Below are 23225 nucleotides of genomic sequence, written 5' to 3' on the forward strand. Positions count from 1 at the left end.
TCCTGAGTCTGACAGGAGCTGTAGGAGGGCCTTGGTGCCTTCTGTGCAGTCTTCTTGTGTGTCACTGATGAGGAGGAGGTCATCCACATACCGGAGGAGGGTGCATCGTGTGGCCTCTCTTGGGAAGCTGGCGAGGTCCATGGCCAGCACTTCCCCAAAGAGGGTTGGTGAGTTTTTAAGCCCCTATGGGAGGTGTATCCAAGTCAGTTGCATCTTATGCTCTGTATCAGGTTCAGACCACTCAAAGGCAAACAGTGGCTGGCTCTGGGGAGCTAAGCAGAGGAAGAATAAGGCGTCCTTCAAATCTAGGCAAGTGAACCATCTGGCCGATCCTGGGATTTGGCCGAGGAGGGTGTATGGATTCGAGATCACTGGGTGCAGAGAGATGGTCACCTTGTTGATGGCACATAAGTCCTGAACTGGACGGCATCCCCCTCCTGGCTTCTTGACTGGCAGGAGTGGGGTATTCCAGGCCAACTGGCACTCAACAATACCTGCTTCTTTGAGTTTGGCCAGATGTTCTTGGATGCTGATTTTAGCTTCTTGAGGAAGGGGGTATTGTCTTTGCCTCTGAGGTTGGGCTCCTGGGATCAGTTCAACAGTGATAGGGGTCTGATTTCAGGCTAGTCCAGGTGGGTTGTTTTCAGCCCATACTGAAGGGAAAGTGAGTCTGAACTCCGGGGGGCTGCTTGGTTGGGCCTAGGCACAGAATAGCCTCCATTCTTCTTCCCTTGGGCATGGTAATTGCTAGTACCAGAGACCCCGTCTCCTCTTGCCTTGGGTTCAATCGGAGGCTAGTGTGTCCAGTGGGCTCAAAGGTTATCTGAGCCCTAAGCTTGGAGAGTATGTCTCGCCCCAAGAGAGGGATGGGGCAATCAGGCAGATAAAGGAATTCATGTTGGACCTTGTGGCCCCCGAGTTTGCACTGGCGAGCCTGGCAAAAGGGCTGTTGTATTATCTGTATCCCGGTGGCCCCAAGGGTGGTTGCAGTCCTTTTGATGAAAGGGACCATGGGGAGGTGACAAGAGAGTGCTTGGCCCCAGTATTAACCATAGAAGTCACTGGTTGGCCCCCACCTTCATTCTGACCATGGTCTCATGGGGGCCAAGGAGGAAAGAGCCCAGTCTCCCTCAGTCTGAGTCCATTCCCGGAAGGCCTATGAGGTCCTCCTCTCAGGGTTCTTCCTTGTAGTGGCTGGGCTTCTGAGCCCTTTCCTGGTTGGGACATTCGTTTTTCCAATGCCCTTTCTCCTTACAGTAGGTACATTGATCCCTTGCCAAGGGGGTTCTGGGTGTCCCCCCTTTCTACTGAAAGGGTCTCCCTGCCTTTGTGTTGTCCTTTTCTTTCAGGGTAGCAGCAAGGAGGCTGACTTTCTTTTACTTTTTTTTTTTTTTTTTTTTTTTTGGCTTCCCGTTTGGCTGCGACCTTCCTGTTCATGTAGACTTTATTGACAATCTCTACTAACTGGGTGATGTTCATCCTGGTGAAACCCTCTAGTTTCTGAAGTTTTTTCAGATGTCTGGGGCGGCCTGAGCCACGAAGGAGGTGTTTACCATCTGTTGGTTTTCCTGTGGCTTGGGGTCAAATGGAGTGTATATCCTGTAGGCTTCACAGTCTTTCATAGTAGTCCCTGGGGGACTCCCCTGGTTGTTGAGTTACTGAGCATACCTTAGTCATGTTCATGAGTTTCTTAGCTCCTGCCCAGATTCCCTGGAGGAGAGTCTCCTGGTACCAGTGGATGTGGGCCTGTCCCTCAGTTGTGGTGAAGTCCCATGCCGGGCGCTCTTAGGGTGCAGCTGTGTTAACCCAGGCACAGGGCCAATGACTCCCGCTGGTGCATGCTCTTCCAGGTACTGCTGTGCACCTTTCATTATTCTCCTCCTTTCCTCTGTGTTAAACAGGGTGTGGAGTAACTGTTGGCAGTCTTCCCAGGTTGGCCAATGAGTCTGGAAGAGGGATTCTATGAGGTCTACCATAGCCTGTGGTTTCTCTGAGTAGGATGGGGTGTTATGTTTCCAGTTGAGGAGGTCGGTGGTGGAGAAGGGCTGATAATACATCCACAACCAGGTTGGACCATCCCATCTTCATTGTGCCTCTCAGGTTCCCACATCTCTCATACCAGCATTTGGAGAGTGCTTGTGCCTGGCCTGGGTCGCAGCCTGGCTACAGGTCCTGGAGAAAGTGGATCTTTTGAATCTGGGGGTGCTGGTGGATCCTCTGGGCCTGGGGGTGCCAGTGAAACTGATGGTGGCAGAGTGTCTGGACCTGCGGGGCCAGGTGTAGATGGTCTTGGGGGTACGGACAGCGGGGGCAGAGTTGGTTCATTCTTGGGATCTCTGGCTAGGATTTGTGGAGACTGGGGCTTTTGCTGATTTCCTTTCGGTCGCTTGGATGAGGCGACTAAGACCTTGGCCTACCCCTTTCTATTGCAGGTGAATCGCACCCAAGAGTCAAGGGTTTGAGCAATTCCTAAGCAGGAGTCAATGTATGGAAACTGGTCAGGGTGTCCTGGTTCTCCTGTTATGACTCTCCATACTCGACGAATCATTGGGACATCCAATGTCCTTTCTGAAGGCCACTCGACATCAAAGGTGGGCCATTCCAGTTCACATACGGTCCTCAACTTGCCGGGGTTCATCCTGACTCCCTAGTCTCCCAAAAACCTCTTCTTGAAATTTTTGATCATGGTCTCTAGAACCAAAGGTTTACTCTGCCCTGACCCCATGGTGATGTATGCGTGTGCGGTAGTGCAGAGATAGACAATTGGGGGGTGCCTCCTGAGGTGAGGAGACCAATCAGATGCCTGTCTGACCGTGTCCCAAGGGAGCTTAGGTGAGGCTTAGCCTTAGTGGTCTCAGCATTGTGACTTATGGTTGGAAACTATTCCGATGCCACCATAGACCGTATGCCATTCACCATAGAATCACAGACGGGCCCACTCAGACTCTGTAGGCTTCTGGGGACCTTAAGGGTGCCCACCCGTGGAGTCACAGAATCAGTCCGCTTGAGCAAGCCAGGTCAGACTGCACATTCACTCACACATTCACTCCAGAAGTTATTACACTCCCTCCATGGGAATCCCTACCTGGGAGACCTTTAAGAGGTCTCTGGGAGGTGATCAGGCTCCCCTTCCACCCCAAGGGGTGGGCCTATCTTGGTCCTGGGGCCCCAGGCCTTACCATAATCCAACGTCGGGACCAGGTGCTCACCTGCTAAATCTCCTCAGGTCCGGCGGGAACAGTGGATCGGGGCCGGCCTGAGGCGACCAGGCAGGGGGAGACTGCTGAAAATTAGGCAGGGCACGCCTTCTCTGTTAGGATCCCTCATTCCATCACCATCCCACCATTGCCCCAAACCAGTGGCAACAATGGGCCAGCGCAGTTGGGTTTCCCGGTCAGGGAACCAAATGTTACAGAACCTGGACTGGATTGCCTGATGGAAGAACCAAGTGGCACCTGGAGATCTTGGAGGAGCGGAGGTTTATTTAATGCCGGGGGGCTCAGAGGAGAGTGGTCTCCAAAGGTCTGAGCCCCGAGCACAAAGGGGGCAATTTATACACTTCTACTTCTGCATACTGGGCACTCTTGGCGCCTGCATTAAGTGGGGCAGGGAGAAGGACCCGGATTGGTGTGCGTGGGAAGCAGAGCCGGGAGAAGAACTTGGAAGAGCCCCAGGGCAAGGACTGGGACTCTCCCACTGGCTTGGTCGGTAGGATACAGATTTCCCTTATCAGAAGAAAGGGAGGGAAAGAGGTTTTTGATAAGAAATCATAGTGTGGGGGTGCCTGGGTGGCTCAGTCATTAAGCGTCTGCCTTCAGCTCAGGTCATGATCCCAGGGTCCTTGGATGGAGCCCGCATCGGGCTCCCTGCTCAGCCAGCAGCCCGCTTCTCCCTCTGCCTGCTGTTCCCCCTACTTGTGCTCCCTCTCTCTTTCAATCTCTCATATAAATAAATAAAATCTTAAAAAAAAAGAAAGAAAGAAAGAAAGAAAGAAAGAAAGAGAGAGAGAGAGAAAGAAATCACAATGTGGAGGAGTCCAGAAAGCAGGCAGCTCAGGATATGATAAAATCAAGGAGGGTTGGGTGCAGAGGCTGCACTTACAGGAGCATCAACCTTTTCAGGAGGCAGTGTTTTGCTTTGTTCTTTTTTTTTTTTTAAGATTTTATTTATTTATTTGGGAGAGAGACTGAGCCTGAGCAGGGGGAAGAGGCAGAGGGAGACAGAGAAGACTCCCAGCTGAGCAGGGAGCCTGGCACAGGGCTCGATCCCAGGACCCTGGAATCATGATCTGAGCTGAAGGCAGATGCTTAACCGACTGAGGCACCCAGGTACCCCAGTTTTTCTGTTTTTATCAAAAGCTGAGCCATAGCAGAGAGCCTGTCAGTCTTAGGTCCTCCACTGTCAGAGAATTGAGATTCTTCCTGTTGACTTGCAGGTACATAAAATTATTTGAAGTAAGCATTCTATGATTCTGATCAAGGGAAGCTTGTCTTTCCAGGGATAAGATCCTGGATTCAGTGTGCCTTCAAAATGATCATATGTTAGTGGGACTGCTAATTGTATAAGCCTGCAATCACAGCCAGGGGGAAGAGTATTCTCATAGCCACAGGTATGAAGTAAGTAGGAGCGGACACAGGACCAGCTTCACAGAAGGGATACAATAAAGATGAGAGTAATATGGTAATAATAAAAAGCCAATTTCAATGATTCAATTAATAGTAGCTATTGCTGTTTTTTAAAGTCCCTATTATGGGCATGTTTCTTCTGTAAACATGTCTAGATATGCATAGATCTATAAACATGTATGTATGTATGTAAATACGTATGGATCTGTAAATATGTCTAATGCCCACAAAATCTCTCAAGGTAAGTATTATTATTATTCCAATTTTATATCTGAAGATATTTAAGTCTAGAGAGCTTGTAAAACTTACTCAAAGAAGCATGCCCACATATTGATAACATTTGATCATGGTATATTGTTATAAGCATGCAATGGTATCTACGCGATCCATAATATACATGATCAGAGTGAGGAAGAAGGGGAAAGATGTTAATGAAGGAAGACACCGTTGGAAGATTTGTTGGAAATCAGATCAGCGAATAGTTTACATGCTGCTCATAGTAAACATATTGTATCTAATAGGCACTAAGAAGGTAGGGGAGGTTTTCAACAGGGGAGTCATATGATTAGACTTGTATTTGTGAAAGATAATTGATTAGAAGAGAGATGACAATTCAGATAGAGTGTCAATGACAGGTATGGCAATAGGCCAAGCAAACCATAATATGGATCAAATAACCCCTAGAAACAAACATGGCAACTCATCTGACCCCAACCCTGACAGCTACCAGTCCGAGTACTATCCCCATTTTATGGCAAAGAGGGTTTAAATAATCTTTCCACAGCAGCAACATTAGTCATGGCAGGGCTGGGACTGAAACCCAGGTTTCAAGAACCTGTTCTTGTATTGACCACACCATATTTTTGAGAATGATAATAAGAGGAGATGGAAAGTAAAACTATGGGCCAGGTTCTAAAATCTTTAGTGAATTAGAGCAAAATGAAGAAATGTGTAGATAAAGGAGAAGAGGGTGGAGAGTCCATGCAGGAGATTTTACAGGAGCATGGGAGAATTGTGGTCAAAGTGATATGAGACATCAAGGATAGTGACCACAATTCTGACCATGAAGAATTTGGAAATCGGTAATAATCATTCTCTTCTTCTGGGGGCTGCAGAGGGAGCAGTGTCCTACAGGTCCAGCCTCTTTCTACAAAGGTGGATTTAGTTGGACTGATGTGTACTACGGGCATTTGTTTTTTTTCCCAAGTTCTCCCTTGGAGTCTAATGTGAACCCTCAGTTGAGAACCATTGATTAAAGTCAAGGAAGGGAGAACATTTATGCCAAGTAGAAGATAAGCAAAATTTTGCTGCTCAGAGAGTGAGAACTCTAGTAGGATAAGTGGAACTGATTGAAAGAGAAGGAAAAGCAGCCATTCATGTTATTAATGCCATTGTACGTGGATCTTTGAGGAACTTCCCTTTCTATTGCTTGATTTTTTGTTTATTCTATGGCAATGGTTTGGTCTGATTGCATTATTCTTTTACTGTAAACATCTGAAGTATTTTTGATAAGAGAAGTGGGATGCGAATACTAAAAAATAATAATGATAATAAGATGCAGGGATGTGTGACTATTGGCTTGCTAATACTTTGAAGCTACAATTCATTAACTGCTGCCAGGAGGGTGAGTTTTTAACTATTCATGCAGTGGGGTGATGGCTTGTGTTGAATCATCTATAACGCTATATGCCAACACCTCCTCCACTCTTTCCCCTCTCAGATACTTATTGTCCCATATAACAGCAACAACAACAAGCCTGTGACCTCATTTAAACCAAGATTTATAATCAACAGAGAGAGAGGAAGGAAGGAAGGAAGGCAGGAAGGAGGGAAGGAAAGTAGTGGGGGAGGGAGGAAGGAAAGAAGGAGCGAGGAAGGGAGAGAGGAAGGGAGGGGAGGAGGAAGGAAGGAGGAAGAGAGAGACAAAGGGAGGGAAGGAGGAAGGGACAGAGGAAAGAAAGAAAATAATCAGAAGAAGGAATCAAACAACTCTTTACACAACAAGAACAAATGGAATGAATTTGACGGCAAGCATAAGACATGGAAGACACGGAGGTAATGGCTGGAGGACAGGTTCATGACTAGTTACTGAGTTAATAGGAAGAAAAAAGAGATGTGATCAAACTGTCCCTTGAACCATGGCACTTGTAGACATAGTCACAGAATGTTGCAGTTTCACCTGTGGTTTGTGCCCAGTTAATGCTCCTAAAGAAGCAGGTGGAGTTAATTAGAACCCTTTAAAAAAAAAGGGTTATTAAGTAATAGTTTAATGTTTTATTATTCAATGTCAGTTCTAACACTTCATTTTGATTATATCTGAGAAATAAATTATAGTGTAAGAATAAGGAAACCATAGTATCTTGGAAACAGCCACTTAACTCCGGGTACTTGAGTTTGTCAGCCAAATCTAAAGTCCACATCTGGGTCCAAACCCTCAATTGCATAAGGACAGTATGATTTGACTTATAAGTGACATATGTGTCAGCTGTACAATATGACCCCATAAGTAAGCGAAGTGGACATGACTGTGGTATAGATGACCCAGAGCAGGGAGGAGCATCATCTGGCTGACCTGGGGGCTGGGCCATCCCACCTATATGAGAGGGTTCTGTTCAGAACTTTAAGAGGGGCACTGATGAGCTTAAGTACAGAGAAGAGAACCATCATTTTTTTTTTATTGGCTAGAAGACAACTTACAGCTATGTAATAATAATCTTCAAAAAGTTGGCTGTACTTTGCATGCCATCCTAGAAAGTCTTGTTAAAACAATTTTGAGAAGAGTGATTGTCAGATGACTATAAGGAAGAACATTCTAATAACTAGAATTTTCCAGAGCTAGAATGGACCTCTCCAGGGGATAGTAAGTTCACCTTAGCAAGAGGGATTCATCTCAATCCTAGGTAATCACTTGTTGGATCTGTTGACAAAAGACATTTGGGTATCAGGTGGGGAGAAAAAGTAGTAGTAGTAATAATAACAATAGTAATAGTAATACTGGGTTATAGTTTTTGAGTACTTACTATATGCCAAACACTGCTTTATATGTAACCTCATATGTATCCCAATGACAATCTTTTGTAAGATTAATGATACCCTCACTATCATACAGATAAGAAAAATGAAGCCCAGAAAAATGCTTCTAAATGGCATAGCCTGAATTCAGCTCCACACCTTAAGCAGCCACCCTCTCCTGCCTCTTAAGGCAGTGGCAGTAAGGGATCTTCAAGGTCAGTTTAAACTCTAATGATCACTGATTTTGGAAGTTACACTTCAGGGGTTTAGATTAGTGGTTTGGAGTCAAACCAGGGTTCAAATCTGGATTCTTTCCTCTTATTAATGTGTAACCTTGGGTGATGTACTTAAACCCTTTGAAGCTCATTTTCTTCATCTGTGAAATACAGATTATAATATTTAATTCACAGGAGTGTGAGGATGAAATAAGGTGATGTATACAGCTGTTCAGACAGTGCCTGGTATTAGTTATTACCTTAACAAAAATAGTGGCAATTACTAAAATAATACACAATAATAAATGATATGTTCTAAGACAAAAGATATTGGTAGAATGATGTCTTGCACTACATGTGATACTCTTAGGTTTTAGTAACATAATATTAAAAGAAAAAGAGTACTGATTATTAGACCAGGTTTGAATCCTTTAGGAGAATAATGATTTGATCTCCTCCCTGAACCTTTTATACAATAGGATACCATGTTTGTTTCCAGTTAATTTAGCCAGTATTTAGCCCTGATTTGGTAAGGTGCTAGAGATTCAATTATAAATAAGATATTCCTCATGTCCTTATGTAATATCACACAGTATAATGGGGGGAAGACATATATGAAAGATATTACTTTTGTTTATTTTCAGTGTGGTGAGTGAATTTCTTGGGTTTGATGTTTTGTTTTCTTTCAAGATTTTATTCAAATTCAAGTTACTTCACATATAGTATAGTATTAGTTTCAGGAGTAGAATTTAGTGATTCATCAGTTGCATGTAACACCCAGTGCTCATTACATCAAGTGCCCTCCTTAATGCCCATCACCTAATTGCTCACCCACTCCCCTCCAGCAATCCTCAGGTTGTTCCCTATATTTAAGTCTCTTATGGCTTGGGTTTGATTTTTAAAAGCCTAATTAAAGTTTTTTAACCTTCCTTTGAAGTACACCCAATATTTAACCAAGAAATTTGGCTTCTTTAAGTTCTTTGTCAGTCTCACTTCTTCTGTGCTTTTTGACCTTAAAGAACTGAAGACGAAGATGTGGGAGAAATAAAATAGTAAAGTAAAACCTTCTCTACAGGGGACCAAAAGATCCTGGGAAACTCAGGAGTATAAGGAAATGAACAAAAAGTAGGATCTGGTCAATCTTTGAAATAAAAGGGAACTATGAAGTTAATCCATCTTCAGGTGATTGATTTCAAAATTTTAATCATGACATGGAAAGTGATCCCCAAAAGTCTGGATTATAAGCCTGGACTGTCAAAAAGTTGCTAGGATACAAATTGTAGTCCATTACCTTTACCCAATGGTCCATTCAAACCATTTTTTCTATTCTGCCTACTCTGTTGTGCTAAATAATTTTTATATAGCACTTTTAGATGATTTTTTTAATCTAGAAAATACTCTCTACTCAAACTATATATTTTCCAAGTAATACCTATATAAGTATATATTTCATAAATGTAAATTACATTCTAGTTTATGGCCATCATTCATGAACATCTATTCTCATAATCAATATTTGTATAATACTTCTGAACCTGCAGAAGAATCATTACAAGTATGATGGGTATTAAAAGGAAGATCTTCTGAAAAATAGAGATTTGCTTTCAGAGAAAGACATGTTGAACTGTGTTTTGAATTAAAAAAGAAAATATTTCCTTCACTGAGAATTTCTTTGGTGTGTTTTATATAATGATTAAGTCCCCTGAATTGAATTCAATTCTTTCCCCATAATAATATGTTTTTGCTTATCATAATCTGTAAATTCTTAAGGCCTATATTAAACACTATACCCAACACAGAATAAAATAAATGGTCAGCACATAAGGTTATCAATACATTTGAGTATGTTTATGTTTGGCAGAGCAAGACATCCTGACTCTGTGTTTATAGATACTCATGTTTATGTTATAATAATGTACACACAGTAAGTACATGTGTATTTGGAGAGTGCTTCATTACATCTTCTATTGTACCAAAGAAGATTTATTATGTGGAAAAGCAACCTCATATCTCTTATTTCCTACCATTTCAAACAAAAGAATTGTCACCATTATGTTCACTGATATCTTCAAACAAACTCATGGTTATTCTGCTGGCTTGTGAGCATCAATAAATTGAATAAAATAAAATGACAACAATAAACAAACAAAAAAAAAACATGGTCTCTACATTGGAGGAAACTGGACTTTTCTTGGACAGGGGCTGTTAATGTGCACATAGTGTGTACGTTAAAGAAAAGCTAAGCATGCAAAGCAGTCTATGTAAATACCTATGTCTATATACAAAGCAGTGATAAATTTGGTAAATAAGACCCTGTTGGAAAAGGAAGAAGGCTTTCTGAGTTGGACATGTATATGTATTTTTGGAAAAGAGTTTCATGGAGGAAAATCTTAAACTAAGGTCTAGAGGACTGGTAGACCTCGGATTGTGGAAGGATGGGGTGAAGGAGAAATCTATTTCATATATTAAGAAGGGAAGAAAAAAAGAAAGGAAAGGAAGGAAGGAAGGAAGGAAGGAAGGAAGGAAGGAAGGAAGAAGAAAGAAATTCTAGAGACTTCCATTTTTGTGTGTATGGTATATAGAAAGAAATGAAACATTTTAGCTCCCAAGAAAATAATAAGAAATCATCAGCAAAGCAATAATAAAAATAATTTAAAAACAAAACAAAACATACTTTTCTTTAATATCATCAAAAAGCTGTGGACACAAAGAAAAGCACACACACACGAACAAAAAACAAATGAACAACGACAAAAAAATCCCTACACTCTAGAAAGACAAATCTTTTTTAAGTAAGTGAAAAACATAGGGCACATTCAAACCCGGGGTCAATTGCAGAATATGGGGGCAGGGGGCTTAGGAGCAAACCTGTGAGAAAGTTCAGCCTTTGCTTTGCAAAGAGGAAATAAATGAGGCTTTTTGATGCCATTTCAGACTGCATCTGGAGGAGCCCCAAATGCAGAGTATCCTCTCAATCAAGCTGCTTACAAGGAAATGTAGATGATTGAGCAGAGGCTGGGAGTGGAGGCAGAAAGATTTCACAGACTCCCAGTTGTCAGGATCTCAGTGTCCTGCCATCTCCCTGGGGTTCCAGCATCATGCAGCCTCACAGTCTTCTTATTGTTATTTTTGAGTTTGAATTAGCTTTATATCATTTCTGTGTTATTTCATTACACACAGAAATGATATAAACCTAATTCAAGATTGATTGTGACAAGTTAAGAAGGCAAACTTGGCTCAGGTCATGATCTTGGGGTTGTGAGATCAAGTCCCACATCTGGCTCTGCACTGGCATTGGATACTTCTTGAGATTCTCTCTCTCCCTCGTCCTCAGCCCCTCCCCCCACCACTCGTGTGCACTTTTTCTCTCTCTTTCTCTCTCTCTAAAAAAAAGAAGAAGCCAATAGAAGAGATAGAATGGAATATTGAAAATTTCTATATTAATCCAAAAAGAAGACAGGAAATGTGAAACAAGGAAACAACCACCAAATAGAGAGAACAAGGAGGAAACCAGAAGCAGAAGGTGAAACTTAAACTCAGACATATAGATAAGCACATTAAATGTATATGGGTGGAACAAATTACATGTAAAACATTAGACATTTCCGAATGGATAGAAAATAAGACCTATGGATATGCTCTTTATAAGAGCATGTTTTAAATATAAACTCGCAGTTAAGTTGAAAGTACAAGAATGGGGAAAAATATGCCCTGGGAACAACAAGTAAGAGAAAGCTTGCATAGCTGTATTAATATCCAACAGACTAGAACTGAAAATAAGGAATATTATTGCCAGAAATAAATTGGGCCACTTCATCATGAAAAAAGGATCAATTCATCACAAAGTTAAAACAATTCTAAATGTATATTCATCTAATCACAGAGTTTCAAAATAAATTAAGCAAAAATTGATAGACCTAAAGGGAGAATTAGATAAATCCAGTCATATTTGAAGATTTCTTTTTCTTTTCTTTTCTTGTCTTTTCTTTTTTCTTTTCTTTTCTTTTCTTTTCTTTTCTTTTCTTTTTCTTCCTTCCTTCCTCCCTCCCTTCCTTCCTTCCTTCCTTCCTTCCTTCCTTCCTTCCTTCCTTCCCTCCTTCCTTCCTTCCTCTCTCTCTTTCTCTGTCCTTCCTTCCTTCTTTCCTTCCTTCCTTTCCTCCCTATCAGGAATTAATAGAACAACTAAAGAAAAAATTATTATAAACATAGAAGATTTGAATAACCACTATCAAAAACTTGACCTAATGGACATAGATCATTATACAACTGTAAACACATATTCTTTTCAGTTTTACAAGAAACAGTTCAAGATACACCACATTTCAATAGATTTAAAAAGTTGAAATCTTATAAACTAGTTCCTCTGACATCAGTGAAATTACATTAGAACCTAGAAACAATAAAATAGATAGGAAAGCCTAAAACATACCAAGTTAAACAACAGACTTCTAAATAACACAGGGTCAAATAAAATATCACAAGGGAAATTAGAAATTTTTCTAACTGAATGATAATGAAAGTACAACATATCAAAATGTGTGGAATACAGCTAAAACTGCTCTTAGGGGAAATTTATATATTTAGATACTTAAAAGGGAAAAGACTAAAGGTTAAAAAGCAGTCTATAATCTAAATTTCCACTTTAAGAAACTAGTAAAAGAAGAATAAAGTAAATCCTAAGAAAGTAGAAATGAAAAGATCAAAGCAAAAATCAAGGACATAAAAAATAGACAAGCAATAAAGAAAATCATCAGAATGATAAATAGCATTAAAAAAGTGAATACAATTGATAAACAGAAAAAAAGAAAGGCAGTACAAGTCACCAATATTGAGAAGGAAAAGAGGAGCATCATTATCAATTCTATAGAAGTTAAAAGGATAATGATCAGATTTTCTGAACAACCTTTTTCCAATAAGTTCAACAGCCTAGACAGAATTGACACAATGACCGTCTAACTGCTATGACATCACATGGTCTTTTCTTGTCACGTTGGTGTCTCTTAATAGGGCACTAATACTATCAGATCAGGGGCCCATCCTTATGACCTTATTTAACCTTAAATAACTATTAAGAGGCACCATTTCCAAACAGCCACAATGAGAGATAGGACTTCAACATACAAATTTGGGGGGGGGGGGGACACAAACATTCAGTCTATAGAACTCTGTAACTTGAAATGTTAAATATAAAATTTAAAAGTTTCTTATCACCCCCCCAAAAAAACCAAAGAAATAGACAAAAAGAATCTCTGGAATTAATACCAATGTCACACAATATGTTTCATAAAATTGGAAGGAGGGAAGATATACTAATTTGGTTTATGAGTTCAGCATAAGATTGACTCCAAAATATTAAGAAATAGAATACATCAGTATATAAAATCGACAATATATATAATGCCTAAACATGGTTTGTCCCAAGAAGGCAAAGTTAGTTCAACATTCAAAAGTTAATTTAAATTCACCACATTATTAGCATAATGGAGAAAAATCACATGATTATCTCAATAAATGCAGAAAAAAATTATTTGATAAAACTCATCAGTCATTCATGATAAAAACTCAGAGAAAATTAGGAATATTCTCAATCTAATTAAGATATTTACAGAAAAATTCATTTAATTGTGATACATTCAATATTTTCATTTAAGATCAGAACGTTAGTAAGGAAGTCCATTCTATAACTTTCATTTCATTTTTCTTAAAAGTTGAGCCAGTGTAATAAAAGGAAGAAATGGCACAAATATTTGAAAGGAAAATGGAAAGTTGTCATTATTTATAGGAAACAAAATTATTGCAAAGAAAATCCTAAGGAATCTACCAAGAAAACTCTAAAACTTAGAATTAATGAAAGAGGGAATGTAGCAATATTGCAGAATTCCAGGTCAATATATAAAAATTAATGGCATTTCTATTAAATATTAATATTTTACAAATAATAAGAAAGTAAAATCCTAAGATGTTGCTATGTACAAAAAAGTCAGAATAAACCAAATCATTTACAAATAGATTTGACAAAAGATGTACACTGAAAACTAATAAATTTAAAGATAGATCAATTAAGATAACTAAATAAAGAGGACACAAAATTTTTAATAAGACAAATTTCTCTCAAAGTATAACAAACAGTGAATCATGGAACACTACATCAAAAACTATGATGTACTGTATGGTGACTAACGTAACATAATAAAAAAAAAAAAAGTATAAATTCAGTTCAATATGAATCAAAGTCCCAGCAGGCTGTTTTTAACATAAATTATCAATCTGATTCTAAAATGAATATTAAAATGAAAAGCTGAAACTATTTTGAAAATAAAGAAAAATATTATCAAATTTTCTTACTTGATTTTAAGAATTATTATGAAGCTATAATAAAAATCATGACAACATAGGTTGGTAGAACAAAATAGAGTCTAGAAATAGAGCCACACATATACAACCCTCTAATTTTCAACCAAGGTGCTAATATAATTCAAGGTGTAAAAGGATAATAGTTAAATTTAGTGTTTTTAAGTTGTTGAATGTTTGGGAAAATATTTTAAAACTCAAAATTCCTATTATTGGTAATTTCAGGTAAAAGTTTTAATTACTGTCAAATGGGAATACCTTTTGAGGAGAAAACTTTCTCAAGTCTTTTCACGTATGACCTACAAGATTTCAGGGCATTTCAGTTGTTCTTGAGGAGTAAAATACTCTGACATCACTCATTAACTAGTTTGACTCCTTCTAGTGAAGTACTGTTTTTTTTTTTTTTATTATTATTATGTTATGTTAATCACCATACATTACATCATTAGTTTTTCATGTAGTGTTCCATGATTCATTGTTTGCATATAACACCCAGTGCTCCATTCAGTACGTGCCCTCTTTAATACCCATCACCAGGCTAATCCATCCCCCCACCCCCCCAGAACCCTGTTTGTTTCTCAGAGTCCATAGTCTCTCATGGTTCATCTCCCCCTCCGATTTCCCCCCCTTCATTTTTCCCTTCCTGCTATCTTCTTCTCCTTCTCCTTCTTCTTCTTCTGCTTCTGCTTCTGTTTCTTCTTCTTCTTTTTTAACATATGGTGTATTATTTGTTTCAGAGGTACAGGTCTGTGATTCAACAGTCTTACACAATTCACAGGACTCACCATAGCACATACCCTCCCCAATGTCTATCACCCAGCCACCCCATCCCTCCTGCCCCCTACCACTCCAGCAACCCTCAGTTTGTTTCCTGAGATTAAGAATTCCTCATGCTAGTGAGGTCATATGATACATGTCTTTCTCTGATTGTTTGTAGCTTTCTCAATGTAAATGTTTTACGTCAAATCACCTCATATTGATTTTTCTCCCGATGTATTGATGTGATTCACCACTTTTGATTATTTGTAAGAGCATATTGGAAGCCTTTCCTACAGCAGGATTGCTAACAATAAATTAACTACACATAGAAGTGACAGTAAATCATGTATATAAATTCTCATAGATCCAGACTGATTTGATTCCAAACTTATCCCCTAAGGAAGTCCCCCAAATAATGGGCAACTCCAGTGATTTACCTAACACAAGGGAAAATGTGAACAAGTCAAAGTCAAAGAGGAAAGAGAAGTCATAGTCAATTACATCTAAAATATCTTTTTCAGGGGCTCCTGGGTGGTTCAGTTGGTTGGGCAACCGACTCTTGATTTTGTCTCAGGTCATGATCTCAAGGTCGTGAGGTCCAGCCCTGTGTGGGCTCTGTGCTCAGCAGGGAGTCTGCTGGAGATTTTCTCTCTCTCTCCCTCTCCCTCTGCCCCTCCACTCCCACATTCTCTTTCTTTCTCTAAAAACAAATAAATAAATCTTTAAAATATCTTTTGCAAACAGTACAAAACCAAATGACCCAGTGCTGGGTTCCCTCCCTAGACCTTTGAAGGCTCAAGCAAGTGAAAGGCCCGGAGGCTAATGCTTCTGGACCTTCCCCATAAATCTGCCTCTGATTTTGCCTGTATCTATGTTTCCATCGACATCGCCATCTATAGACATACTAAAATGAAATAACATATCTATATTTTCATCCATATTTATGTTCCATAAATCCTCTCCTAGCCAGCACAATGCCCTATGCCTAAAATAGTTTCTTACTTATGGTAAGCACAAGATATGAGCTTTTAGAATTAGTTGAATTGGACTAAATTTAATTGACAGAGTGTAAAAAATTTAATTGGATCAGTTCTTATTCTTTTTATGCCTTATGGCAAAATGAGAAGAATGCAGGCTTTGGAATTGCTTACTAGCTTTTTTTTTTTTTTTTTTTTTAATTTAGGAAAAATTATTTTACCTCTTTTAGATTCTGTTTTTTAACCTGCAAAGTGGGAAAAATGATATTATCCCAGAGATTGCTAATCGTCTCCCAATATTCCTTCTTGCCTTCTTCCTCAGTAAGACAATAAGACAAGTCCTGGTTTTAGCTGGCACATGGCTGCCCAGAATAAAAACTACCATTCCCAGACTCTTTTGCAGTTAACTTCAGATGAATAAGATATAAATATCATGTAACTACTTCCCAGAAACTTTCTGGGAAAAAGAGCTGAGGCAGGTCCTTGTTTTTCGCCTTTGTTCCTCTTCTTGACACTCAGAACGCACATGAGAAGCTAGAGCTCTAGCCGCCATCTTGGATCATGAGGGAGAGGACCACACCCTCAGGGGATTAGAAAAATGCGGAGAAAGGCTAGTCATCTGGTGGGACGTTGAGGGACAGAGTTATAATGTCAATCCCGAGCTGCTAACCTCAACATAGTTTTGTTTCAAAGAATTACCACCTTGTCTTATCTAAATCGCTATTATTTTGAGCTTCTGTGGCTTGCACTGAGTTTGATACAAACAAGTGCCTTGCATGGTTTGTGAAGACTGGATAGGCAAGGTGCGTAGTACAGTGTCCAGCAGAGAACTGATGTCTAATATTAGCAGCTGCTCAGCATTTTCTTATCTGGGTATTTTTGCTTGCCCAATGAGATGGTCCTCACAAGTATTATTTATATTCCTAATTCTAGCTAGTAAATATCTTCTTTCCTTAATTATCTAAAAATAAGTCTTCTTAATGATATCTATGCCTTAAAGTCCCTACTCTGATCTATTTTATCAACTGTTAGGAGGAGAACATTCCAGGATGGGATTATTATTTTGCTACTGTGTAGACTTTTCAGAATGTACTGGGGTATAATTTTGCCCAGCATATAATTTTCATCCTCTTTGCTATTTTTTCATCTTGCTGTTGTCAGCTATAACTTAGAAAACAGCTTTAAATAGATATCTGGAGGAAAAAAAAAAAGCACTGCAATTTTTTTTTTTTTTTTTTTTTTTTTTTTTTAATTTCCAGCACCAGCATCTGTGTACAGTTTTCAAAATGACCAAATTTTATCCTTATAACCAAGATCGCGGAAGCTGGGTTGGAGAGGGCCTATGCCTGAATCCCCATGAAACAGAAATAGATGAAAAATATGGCATTATTTTTTTCCCCCAAGATGTGAATTGAATTCTTCTTTAATGGAGGAGATTATACACATGTTCAGTCCTACTTTCACAGATCTCCATTTTTCATGAAAGTTTTCTTCCGTTACCATGCAGTGGATTGTTTCTTTCCTTTTGGCTACCTTGCGTGGCTTCATTATCCTGCTGAGTTCTTTGGATCATGACTTATGGCTCTTTTCCACCACAGAAAGTTAAAAAAAAAAATGCAAAATGCAAATAGAGTCTAAGGCAGAAGAGTGATTTTGGAAAAGCAGGGGAATGTTACAGAGCAGAGTTAGCGCCTTCCTCAATTTTAGTCCCGCCACTCCCCTCCTATGGAGCCCCGAGAGGTGTACTTGTTAGAGAACACACAACATCACATCAGCTCAGGAAGGGCCCCCCAAATTAATCTCGCCTGGTACATTAGGAAACACTTCGCTGACATTTGCTGTCCCTGTCAGCCCTAATAAAGAGATTTTTACCTGTATTTGCCTATTCAACACTTCAGCCCCTCAGCCAATTTTGGAAATTATTTCTGATTTATGGCTCTCTCTCAGGCGGGTGTCACCCTGCCTGTCAATTATGCCTCAAAGCAAATGCTAAGTGAATGTTGGCTGGTAAAATTAATAAGGGAAACCTTTACTCAAAAACCTAGAAAAGAAGCTTGTAAAGGGGATCATTCAACCAGGCAGTAACTCAGTGGCTGCCTGTGATATTTATAAGCGAGACAGAGGTGCATGGAGAATTTGGTCACACATAGAAGGGAGAAGTGTGGTGTTTCTCCCTTGGTATTTGAAGCTTAGCCCCTCTGGAGATCACAAAGACCATCATGTTGGAAGTTTGGTGGTTCAGGCCCCTCCGATGCTTTAGGGCCTGGGTCATGCCCACGCTTTGCAAAAGGAAAATGGGTTTTCTCCAGTTTGTTCTGTTCTTCTTATTATTATTTTAAGGATTACTAATGTAAAAACATATCCCCTGGTTTATATAGTTTTCAGATATTTGACACTAGAAAAATTACCACTATTAAGGACACTCATGAGTGAATGAGGCAAGTCCACTGAAATGCTGACATGCCTTATTTCTGCCCACATTTACGACAGCTAAGACCACTGGCCTCCTCTCTCTCTACATTCCAATCTCCTGGCCCCTCAGATACTCCAAGTTGTCTAGCTCAGGGCTTTTGCCCATTCTGCTGTTCCCTGCGGTGATGGCTTCTCTCCATGTTTCTTCTCCTACAGAGAACTTGAGCTCATCTTCAGGCCCTAGCTCTGGGAGCACCCGCTCAGAGAACCTGTCTTGGCAGCCTATGGGAGTTTTCATTTTTATGTCTTATCCCATCTTTTCGTTTTGCTTCATGGCACGTATTAGTTAGTAATTATGGATTTATTTGTGATATTATTGGCTCCATACTTGTTGTTCTCCATAAACTTTAAACAACAAGAAGAGAGCAAACCTTGTAGCTTTTGTTCAGTACTGTTCAAATCCCCAGAACATAGCCCAGTCCTGGCTCATCGCAGACTCAGCAGATACCATTAAATACATGGCTGATGAGTAAAGGATGACTTTTTAAATCTTAGGCTGGATCTGTACATCATTTTATCATGTAGAATCTGAAAGTAGGTACTACCATACTCTTGTTTTGCTTTTCTGCATAAACAATATGTCTATAAAATACATTCTAATGTTATTGCCTAAAATAATTCTTGCCATCTAAAAATGCTGTTGTCAGTAGGCTGATTATCACATACATCTCTAGCACTTCTTCTTCTGCTTCCTAGTAAGGTTAGTTGTTAACTGTCTGATCTGTCAATGAAAGCATAATGTCCTCAAGGTTAGAGAACCACATCAGCCTCCCACATGGTTCCTCCCTGAGTGTGTTTGTCCAGAGGTGTTCAATATTTTCTAAAGCCCAGCATCATTTTTCTTCTGCAGAGCTGAATTGCAGTGTTTTTGGTTGCTCATTTGATAAAGCATAAATTAAGCAGGCACAAGGTTCTAAGCATTTAGCATGATCATGGAATACTAGAGATGAAAAGTACTCTGCATACCCTTGGGGAGCTCCCAGTGAGCAGCATTAGAACACTTCCCAGTACTTTACTGATTTTTTTTTTTTTTATTTCTCATTTTTTTAATTTCACATGTGTTTTTATGGCTAAAGTATAGATATCACTGTAAAAAAAGATCTCAGGATTTCATAGGAATCTAGAGTAGGCTCCCATCCTTCACCCAATCTATGAATAGCTTCAATAACACCATGATCTCACTGATTTTTCACCTAGTCCACAGTCCCACTGTCTCCTAAACTTGGAGATGACCTTATAGTGACAGACTTCCATGGCCAGGAATGCTTATCATCTAGGAAGCTTTGAGGAAATACCTAAGGGATGACTGAATTAGTGATTGGAACACATCACTGAATTACCAAGATTTGCTCCAGGCTGAATCTGAAGAATTTTAGAGGTTCATGGTTTCAGTGCTTCCTCTAAAAGAAAGAAAACTTCTCATTAATGTTTATTTCCAGAATGTTACTTAATGCCCTTTGTTTGACTCCTACAGAACATTTTTCGGCACTGTTCAGTGTCAGCTTTAGAATACATCTCTTTAGCATTTTTAATGGGAAGGTTCTGGTAACTTTCCTCCCTTTGACGAGGAAAGTGGAAGATGGTGTTCTATTTGAAGCTGTGACACCTGCCACTTCCTAACTAGAGAAGGCACTTTGCCTGTGCCATCTTAATTTCCTTATCTTTAAAATCATGGGTGATTATGAAAAGCAAATGAGTTTTTAAAAAGTATAAAGTACTATAGCAATATAAGGCGTTATTACTATTAATACGACAGATGAATGGATAAAGACGATGTGGTATATATATATACAATGGAATATTATGCAGCCATCAAAAGGAAATAAATCTTGCCATTTGCAATGATGTGGTTGGAATTAGAGGGTATTATGCTGAGCGAAATAAGTCAAACAGAGAAAGACATGTATCATATGACCTCACTAGTATAAGGAATTCTTAATCTCAGGAAACAAACTGAGGGTTGCTGGAGTGGTGGGGGGTGGGAGGGTTGGGGTGGTTGGGTGATAGACACTGAGGAGGGTATGTGCTATGGTGAGCGCTGTGAATTGTGTAAGACTGTTGAATCACAGATCTGTACCTCTGAAACAAATAATACATTATATGTTAAAAAAAAAAAGAAGAAGATAGCAGGAGGAGAAGAATGAAGGGGGGAAATCGGAGGGGGAGACAAACCATGACAGACGATGCACTCTGAAAAGCAAACTGAGGGTTCTAGAGAGGAGGGGTGTGGGAGGATGGGTTAGTCTGGTGATGGGTATTAAAGAGGGCACGTACTGCATGGAGCACTGGGTGTTATATGCAAACAATGAATCATGGAACACTACATGAAAAACTAATGATGTAATGTATGGTGATTAACATAACATAATAATAAAAAAAAATTTAAATAAAGAAAGAAAGAAAGAAAGAAAAGAAAAGAAAAGAAAAAGAGTTATGGGCAAGTTCTAACATATTCTTTACAGGACAAGATTTTTTACAATACCCCCTGTAACAATAAGACCAGGAGCTACTGAGCACATACTATGGACTGAATGTTTTATGTCATGATCTCATTTAATACATACAGGTACCCAATGACATGGGCGCTGCCATTATTCTGGCTTTGGACACAAAGGAAATTAGGACCGGGACACCTGTGTGGCTCAGTTGGTTAAGCGTCTGCCTTTGGCTCAGGTCATGATCCCAGAGTCCTGGGATCAAGCCCCATGTCAGGCTTCTGGCTCAGTGGAGCCCGCTTGTCCCTCTCCCTCTGTCTGCTGCTCCTCCGCTTGTGCTCTCTCTCTGTCAAATAAATAAAAATAAATAAAATCTTAAAAAAAAAGTTTAGTGATTTCATGTATTATATTCTTCACTCTAAGCAGGACGCACAGTGCTCTCCATGACTTTAATCCTTTGTCTCTCTGCATCCCCTACAATGGAGAAAATTACTGCTCTTTAGCCAGGCCAGGATGAAATTAAGACAATGATATTCCTGTAGATTAATGAGACATGAGTTCTGAAAGGTAACCTAGAGGTCATTTTATTCCAACTCCTCATAGTAGAATTGAGAACTTTGCACTCTAATGCTGTTCCATCTATATGAACAGTTAGGGAGCTTCTATTTGTTGATGACTACTACTATTCAGCACCTTGGTATTTCTAAAAATGTCTGAAACAATATAAAATGTTATATTTCTTTTTCCCACAAAGTCAAATTATTGTAATTATAATCTCTCATAGTTAATATACCGATCTGTAATGCATGTGAACATCTACAGAAGGACTCCCAAATGTGATTTTTATTGGTTCTAATCAAAAAGATTTATTTTATTCTTTTTCATACAATGGATTTTTACTCATTCATAAAAAAGAACGAAATCCTGCCATTTGCAATGACATGGATGGAGCTAGAGAGTGTTATTCTAAGTGAAATAAGTCAGTCAGAGAAAGACAAATACCATATGATTTCACTCATATGTGGAATTAAAGAAACAGAACAAATGAACATGGGGGTGAGGGAAAGAGAGGAAAACAAAGAACCAGGCTCTTAACTCTAGAGAACAAACTCATAGTTATAGGAGGGGATGTGGAGGGGGCATGGGTTAATTAGATGATCGAAGAGGGCACTAGTTGTGATGAGCATCAGGTGATGTACGGAGGTATTGAATCACTAAATTCTACACCTGAAACTAATATCACACTGAATATTAAATAACTGGAATTTAAAAACTTGGAAAGAAAAAAATCAAAAAGACTTATGATCCAACTTGTGAGTGCTATTATATGACTCTCCATCTCGCCCCCAAAGACCAAGAACTCTTTTGTTGACTTTTGCATTAGAAAAAGTCATGAGATATGGTGGTGGACAATTCTGGAATAAAATCCAGATTCCACCATTTTGTATTATGTGACTCTGAGAGACAATCACATCCGACACTGCCACATTTTTGGAGTCAGATACCTGGGTTCAGTCTTGTTCTGCTGCTTTCTATCTCTGTGACCACTCAAGTTACTCAACATCTCTAAGGTCTAACCTCTTCATTGGATGAAGGAAACAATCATGATGCCTTCTTATAAAGTTAACTGAGCTGTATAACTACTAGTCAGGATTCTTGATTTCAAATAGCAGAAATTTACCTTGGTTAACTCAAGCAGAAAGGAATTTACTGAAAAGATATAGGTCTCTCACAAATTTGAGGGGCAGCCTCAAGCTCAGAAAGGAATAAAAGGAGCAAAAGCATCCTCAAGTTATTGCCATGGGAGGCTCCCTGAGGATACCACTTCCGGTGCCATCTTCAGGAGAATCTACCAGCTCTGCCTGTGAACTGTGAATGCTTCACTCAGCCACCACTTCCCTTGGTAATATCTGAGGGATTCGGCCTGCCCATGTCTTAAGATTTCCGGCGATTCCATTTAGAAGTTTCTTTTTGGAGGAGCTTCTGTCCTATGGCCCATGCCAGGTGACAAGGACCGATAGCCATCAGTCTTGAGTCTCACACTTCAATAGCACTGGTATTCTCATCCTTCTGTTTGAAAGATAAAGAAACAGACACAGAGGGTGCCTGGGTGGCTCAGTCATTAAGCGTCTGCCTTTGGCTCAGGTCATGATCCCAGAGTCCTGGGATCGAGCCCCGCATCGGGCTCCCTGCTCAGCGGGAAGCCTGCTTCTCCCTCTCCCACTCCCCCTGCTTGCGTTCCCTCTCTCGCTATCTCTCTCTCTGTCAAATAGATAAATAAAATCTTTAAAAAAAAAGAAAGAAAGAAACAGACACAGAGAGATGTAGTAACTTAGTTAGCTATCAAATGACAGAGCAGCCCATCAAAGATTTAAATGC

The sequence above is a fragment of the Mirounga leonina genome, unplaced genomic scaffold (genome assembly GCF_011800145.1).
Source record: "Mirounga leonina isolate KUSES-001 unplaced genomic scaffold, KU_Mleo_1.0 Mir_178, whole genome shotgun sequence".
Classification (NCBI taxonomy): Eukaryota; Metazoa; Chordata; class Mammalia; order Carnivora; family Phocidae; genus Mirounga; species Mirounga leonina.